Genomic DNA, 7,904 nt, shown 5'->3' with positions numbered 1-7,904 from the left:
AAATCATCAAACCAACTAAGTCGTCTCGTTACCTAAAAGTTAAACACAGGATTATTTACAGAATTACACAAAGACTGCAATGACTTATACTTATAAATCATCTCCCGTCGTTGTGGTATTAAAGGATGTAATCAGTTTTAACACAAACCAATCATCCGGTTATGACAAGAAAACGACTTTCATTATCTTTAAATAATGAGAAGATTAACTAGAAGAGGTAGTAGAAGAGGAATATGAAGCTTACTACAGTGAAACGCGCTGCCTTGGCGATTTGCTGCCTGAAAATCAAACGTGTTCGATGATTCCTGATCGGAGGTCATGGGAGGCTGATTGTTACCCGCTGTACACTACACGAAGCATGATCAGGCTAAAAGTCGGACCAATCAAAAAAAATTCTCGCACGACTGGAAAGTCACCATGAAAAGGGCAAAAAAACACCCCGAACATCTCATAGTGTAAGCCCAGCTTAAGTTGGAATTTAAAGGGGTGGAGGGCAGGGGTCATAAGTATTTCCTAATTTAGAAAATAAATCTTTATTGATATCCTTATTTTAAAAAGTTAAATAGACCAACTGTTCAATAAATCTTTACAAGATAAATGAAACCTAACCTCCCCTTCTCTACAAACCACTAATAAAAGCCAAAACACTCCTAAAGTCGGGATACTTTGAGCGAGATCAGCTGCAGACAACATCAACCAGCCTCTTCACCTTAGCCTTGGTTTGAGGCAAGGATCCCCAGAGGAGGTCCGAGGAATCGCTGCATTAAACCAACATCTTTCATGCAGACACTGGCCGTCAATGACTAACCATGCAGAGACAGAAAAGTCAGAGGACTGAAGCGGGAAGCTGGGCATCCTGTCAGGTGTTTCACAAAGATCTGTCCCTCTGCAGAACCCCTCCTAATCTGCTCGCCGAAGCGAGACGTCGGTTCCACTCGACCGGTTCTGCTGTTTTATTGGGCCTGCTGGAGGTCAAATGTCACTAAGGTGAAGGAGATTAACTCGGTCATAAATACTCACAGACAGGACTGAGGCAGCAGCTCCAGCTGACAGAGATCCTGAGCATGATGAGCGCATTCCTGCACTTAAAGAATGTACCTGATGACCTTTTGTCCCAGTCGCTAACCTTTGTTGTGCAAAATTAAATCCTTAATAAAGGTTTCATCTGACAGCAGGAGAGATAACGCTTTCAATCAGGCAGCTACACGGCAACCGTTTCTGTTCCCTTAGGCAAGGCAGTCAGAGTCTTCCTGTTTAGATAGACGTTAAAACATGAAGTGAAGCGTGTAAAATCTGGGAACATCACAGCTCACTGAAAACACAATCCACTAGTGATCTCATTTTCTCGTGAATCTAAAAAGAAATCATTTGATTAAGATTCTGGAAATTTAAGTTTCAGATTTACCGAGAGGAAATTTTATAACTCTAAGCTCCAAAATTTAAACGCAAGTATGTGGTTCCTTTTATTAAAAAATATCTTCAGTCATCATTTAATGTTTTTAACAGAAGAAAATCGCTTTAATTCTTACAAAAAAATGTTTTAAAGAACATTTAATGAGGACAGACCTTTGGCATACAAACAATAATGTCATAAAGTGTTTAAATTAGACATCTAATAATGTGCAAAGTCTCCAAAGTTGTGATAAGAAGTAAAGAAATGAAAGGCATCCTGCAGGATCAAAGAGAGCATTTTAGCCACAGGTGATGATAATTTCCACTGAGATCTGCAGGATAATGTTGATAAAGCATTCAGAGCTGAAACCTGAATTTTATCAGACGGATGTAAACGGAAACACAAAGTTCAGTCAGGCTCTGCAGCTTGTGGTTTACTTCTGTGTCCTCAGCTGACTAAAGCTACCGCAGATAAAAAACAGCGGATGAGTACTCCTGTAGACACGCTTCAGATTAGCCAAAACCATCAGCTACCCTGAAAGCTAAAAGCACACCACAGAAAAAAACAAAAAGCACCTGGAAATACTAACTGAGCATGCGTGGATTTAAAAAAATACTGGGATGAAAGTATCTCCGGTAATATCTGCCTGGTTTCTTTGGCGTTTTGGCTCGTTGGTGTGACCATCTGCTGGTTAGATAAAGAGGGAAAAAAGTCCACAACACTTGGAATATATTAGCAGGTAATTATTGAAACCTAAACACACGGAAATAGTGATGAGGATCTGTGCCGCCCTCTAGCCGATCAACCTCCCTCCTGGTATCACGAAGGTCAACTGTCTCTACAAGTTGCCTTTGTGGAGCCGTCATTTTCTGATTGGTTTGTGCAGCTAAAAAATCCCTGATCCTGAGAAAAGTTCTTGTAAGGAAAACAGGCACCAGCGCTACCTTAAAATCCCTCTATGACTGAAAGGCAGATGGGAAATCATTGCTCAGACTTTTCCCCTTTTCTCACCTCAATTAAAGCTGTAAAATGACCAAAGGTTAATGGTAGAAAACTAAACCAAAAGAAAGAAACAAACCTCACATCTTTCCAGTCCTTTCAAGCTTTGTTGTTTGCATGCAGAATTTATTCTGGCTATAATAAGATGCTGAAACCCTCCTCTACCTCTTTATGCTCACTACAGTTAGCTCAAAAAATGACTTTTTATTTGTTTCTTACATAAAAAAGACAATTGTGTCTGTTTGAAAATGCTAAGAGAAAAAAAAAACGTCTCCTTTATCTGGAACTTTTTGCTAAACCTTGGTTTGTGAACCAGGTCTATGGCCTCCAGGGCCCCAAAGATTCCCCCCCCATCCTGAGGAATCTGATTGGTAGCCAGTCTCAGTTGGAACCAGATAAAGAGTCACTCTGGGCCATTTGTTCAAAATTTGCATTTTACTGCTTCTTTCTCTGGACCTTCTGCCTACATTTAAATCCACCCATTAAACCCTTTATTGCTCTAACTTTATTTTTTTTTTCTATCATTTCCTCAAATTGGCTTCAGGTAAGTGTTTTGTAGTAATAAATGAACATTTCCCTCCTCAGATGTTGAAAACAAAGATATAACGGAGTGAACAGAGTCCCCATTTTGTCCAAATAACCTAAAGATTACCAAGGAAAAACAAGGATTGACTAACACAGCAATAAAACATTTCAGATGAGAGTTTAAGACATTTTTCTGCAACAACGGTTCAATTTCAGCTCCTTATATACCCTCTCTTTTTTAGGGAGTGATAGTTTTAAAGAGAATAACAGTCTAAATTCTTCAGAGTATTCAATATTTTGCATTAATAATATATAAAGTTTGTTTTCATAGTAGAAATGGAAAATTTAAGCACTGCTGATGAAGAAAATACAATATGCACCCTTGTTTTTTATAAAAGCATTAAAATAACTATATTTCCTAGATCGATGTTGATCAAACTTGGCTTTTTATGAAACCTGATTTTATACGCTTGTTTAATAAATAAAGCTGCAGGTGTTGATGGCTCCGAGTGCCAGACTTTCCTGTAGTGAGATTTTGTTTAGCCAGCATCGTCCCACTTCGAGCAACCTGTTGCCGGTGCGGGTCAACGAGCCGCCATGCAAACACACTTCCTGGAAAAGAGGCCCACTGTAACATGGGGAGATGATCATAATGGCGCTGACCCGGGCTGCTGCCTGACAGCACATCAGGGAGCTGCTGACGTCACTCCGCTGTGGTTTTTCCAGGCTCTGCTTGCCCGGGCTTGGCTCGCTAGCAATCAGGAATGTGATCAGGTCGACCTTTGTAGAACTAATCGCTCACGGTAAGCACATAATGGGAGGAAAACCTGAGGAAAGTACAATCTGTGACTGGCTTTCTGAGTTTTTCTCCGGGTGCGGGGAAGAACATGCGCTGCATTTTTTCAGTTCTGTCACGATTCCCCAGCTGTTGGAGAAAAAAAAGTGACCTGCTTTATGATTCGATATTACCTCACCTGACTGGTCTGAGCAAACATACGAAACATAAATAGCCTCCACTTATGGAAAGAAGGCAGATTTAAAACGAATAAATTAAGAATGCATCAAGGCATAGCTTAGATCAAATCATACATGTTAAAAAGGCCTAGTCAAAGTAAGATTCAGCTGCAAGACTCACATACTGATCCTCTCAGACACTTTCCATCACACCAGACTGAGCTAAAACTGCTTGGCAAAATAAAACACCTGAATGTTCAGAGACACACCCAGCTGTACCTGCAGTGAAAGCTGCTTACTTTGGGCTTCTTTGGAAACCCAAACTAACCCTCCAGGGGGGGTTGAATACTTCTGCACTTCACTTTTCTGGTTTTACTCCCAAATGCTTCATAAACAACCGTCTTTGGATTCCCAACAACCCTCCGTGATGTGTCAGTCCAATAAAATCCAAATAAAAGAAAAAAAAGTCATCTGTGGTTGTAAACTAGCTGCTAACAGGGGTGTAAATACTTTTTTTAGATAGACATATTTTAAAAATATCATTTGCATTACATGTAGTAAATGTGATGGTGAGGAAACAGTCAGAAGGAGTTTATGAACGTTTCCAGAGACGGTATGTGGGTCATCAGACGGGCTTTAAACCTGAGTTAGCAGAACGGGCCCAATCTGCATACAGACGTCCCTTTCTTCTTCCTGTAATTACGGGCTGAGTCATCTACCCGCAACCAAACGGTCTTCCTGAAGCGTGACAGTAAAAACACTCACTTTGTTGTGACCACATCAATGCCAGGTGAAGCCACGCGGTGACAGACGTACGAGCGTCTGAGCACACAATCACACTCACAAGTCATTAGCGGCGGCTACGCCAGCCTGCTGCTCATGTATGGCCCCTTTCAGCGCAACACACACGCAACACGCCACCGAGGCAGCGGCTGGCCGTCCACAGCTGTGACGTCTCACATGTGGAGTGTTGTTGATATAAGGAGGAACACCAGTGGAAAATTGGAGCTGGTGCTGGCGGAGCCAGACTCCTGACTTCCTGATAGGAAGACAGTGCAGGCTGACCCATATTTGTTTTGTTTAATGGAGATATTTATATCTGAGCGAGAATACAGGGCAGAATTCTCTACTTTCCTCACATAAAACCTGAAAAGTAAGAGCACCACCTGGAGCCATGATCCCACCTTTTCTTAAATACCAAGAAACTAAAAGGAAGTTGGTGCAAAGGGCATCATTAACGTTGAACATTAAACCAATAAAAACCTGACCACAACACTGCTCAAAAACGCACATTTGCAGCTCCAGTTAGCGGCAAACGGGCAAACGTGTGACTTAAAACCGAACGGAAGTGAGAGACGGCCTCGGTAATCCTCAGCCCTCTGGGTGCTGGAAGTCATTAGGAGGGAATACAATGTTCAGGAGTCAGAAATAGGCAACAATGACACGCTGGTCTGAGTCGTTCTCTAAAAATAAAGCAGCCACTGATGGAAAGGCGTGAATAAGGAGGTTATTCAGAAACCTACACGCCTGCTCCGTTTCTGGAAAGTTTTCGCTCCAGAAAGACGTCCTTCATGCAAAGACTTCGCTTCGATTCGCTTCATCCATAAAAGTCGTCCTGGGCTGCAGGGAGACGGAAAAGCCGCATCTGTAATTACGACGTTGTGTTGCGGAGAGGCATTCCCCTCTTTAAACGTCTATTATGGGCCGCTGGATCTCTGCCCGACCCAGATCACCACAAAGCGCTCCTGACTAAACTGAATTTAAGAGCGCCTAAATGCACAATAGGGGGAAAATTATAATCATTTCAGCAAAAGCTGCGGTGTCACTGAAAAATGAGAGGAATGTTAAACTGTAAGGGCAGAGTTTTCAGGGCTTGGATTTCAGGTGAAAGGTGTTTTAAACAAAGCTCGTCTTTCTGGAAGTCAGATTCATCCTGAGCTTTGTAAACAAACATCTTTTTCCATGGTGGGTTTGTGGAAATGAGGGGCAGGCAGCCATTGTTTTTTTCCTCTCCCTCTGCTCTAATGCTACCATCACACATTCCAGGTTTTCCTCTGTAGTTTCTGCACAGAAAAGCGTAAAGTTAGGAAATAAAATAAAGCTCTTTCTACTTCCTGCTTTACAACACACTTTGATTTCACAAGTCTGCAGGGTTACAGTGAATAAGCTCCGATTAGTCACAACCACGGAACTGATGCAACACGTACGGTTCAACCAAAGATCAATAGGAATATGGTAAAGTTTCTTTACCTTAAAGAGACACTGTAAACTATTCTGATGTGGTAAAATACTTAATGTGCAAACTAGTTAGTGTTTCGGGTGAGAGAAGAGCCAAAATAAATGGAAAGAATGATAAACCAATGAAGAGCAGTGATGTGTACAGGAACAAAATGGTTTATGAGCACAAAACAGTTAGAAAATATGATGTAAACGAACAAAGAGTCAAACTGAGCCATTGGAAGGCCTTTAAAGGCTGATTTTTACTGATAGGATGGAAATTATCTGATTGATCGGTGCATCTCTATAAGCAAATTTTCAAACAGCTACAAATCTTTTCCAAGTATTAGCAACTTAGTAAATCAAACTAGCCGTAAAATCCCCACATGGAGCATTTTTCTTATAGCTCAGACTCTTTTAGAGAAGGACGAATTTCTATTTCTATTCATACCTTTTGATTGATTTCAGGACTTCAGTCATTATAAGCTTTCAACAGTTTAAAGCAAAATCTCCAACATAAGGTTTGTCCTTTTGTAAAGTGGGAGCTGCTGGATAATCACTTTAAATCCTCTTTACTTTCCTTCTCAACACTGTTTTGTTAAAGGATTTTCTACCTTTTTTTCCCCCCCGCTGCAAACAAAGTAAATAATGGTTGTTGGGCTTTAACTTCTCATCATGTCTCTACTCAAAATGTAGCTAAAAAATAAAGATTTGTGCCATCAGTGACATCATAATACACTTCCATCCATAGGGATGGGAATCGAAAACCTGTTCAGAACCGGTTCTGTGTTTTCCAATTCCATGGCACCGTTTGGCAGCTTGCTTAACGATTCCAGGCGGCACGACTTACTTCACGTTTTTTTACACAAGTTACACACTCTGCATTCGGTAAGCAAGTACGACGTGACTAGGCGTAAGTCTAGAAAAGCAAAACAAAAGCGCTCAATGGAAAGTTTGGCTTCATTTTAAAGAAGAGAAAGATGGAAACAAGGCGCTTTGCAATCATTGCAAAGTGGCAATAACATCCGTGGGAGGAAATACATCCGACATGCAGAAACACCTGCGCACACAACATGGCGTACATTTTAACGAACGCCGTGCTTTTGATGCTTCCGGACAGAAGCTAAAGTTACGACCAGCATGGAGGGCAACTCTGGTGCTAAGTAGCTAGTTTTATATCACTGGCTTTGCTTAATGTGGTTCCTAGTAAATCAGATGCCATTTCTGGATATAAACCAGTTTCCTACCTCTCTTTGTCTCTTTGGGGTTATTATGGGTGTGTGCCTTTCTCGTTAATCCAGCTCTTCATTGCTAGCATGTTTAATTAGAACTAGTGGTAGCTGGAATTCTTACACGATTCTAGCTATTGCAATGGATGTAACGAAACATGCTATCAAGTTCACGTAGCGAAAGAAAGGTGATGCTTGTTTATTTAAATCAGGGGGAGATGAGTTTATTTCCAGAAATTATACAGTAATGCTTGTGATTAAACCGAATCGATAAGAGAGTCGGAATCGTGAAAATCTTATCAATTCCCAACCCTATCCATCCATAATCACAGGAAGTTATGAATCCTAAATCCTTCTCAACGTTCAGCACCTTACTTCTAAAGTATTTACTTTATTATTTTGGCATTAGATCATTTAAGTCCTATTTTCCCAAGTGCAGTTAAATTATATGAGCTTCTAATCATTTGTAATAAACCAATAATGTGTTCAGGTTTCTCTCATGCTATGCTGGAGGAGTTTAAAGGAATAGTACACCCAAAACATGATTAGCCTTCATTTTCTACTCACCCCCATGCTGAACAACACTC

The 7,904-nt window shown here is 40.9% G+C and overlaps 1 protein-coding gene across 1 annotated transcript in view; it reads right to left on the bottom strand.

The window, feature by feature from the left end:
- LOC107090181 (ETS domain-containing transcription factor ERF-like) overlaps positions 1-7,904 on the bottom strand; it is a 63,814-nt gene that overhangs the window by 53,350 nt on the left and 2,560 nt on the right. The gene's annotated exons all lie outside the window — the stretch shown is intronic.

This window comes from Cyprinodon variegatus, unplaced genomic scaffold, assembly GCF_000732505.1.
Source record: "Cyprinodon variegatus isolate N-32 unplaced genomic scaffold, C_variegatus-1.0 Scaffold284, whole genome shotgun sequence".
Lineage (NCBI taxonomy): Eukaryota > Metazoa > Chordata > Actinopteri > Cyprinodontiformes > Cyprinodontidae > Cyprinodon > Cyprinodon variegatus.
Note: the sequence above shows the minus strand (reverse complement) of the source record. Positions and strands in the feature narration are given on the sequence as shown.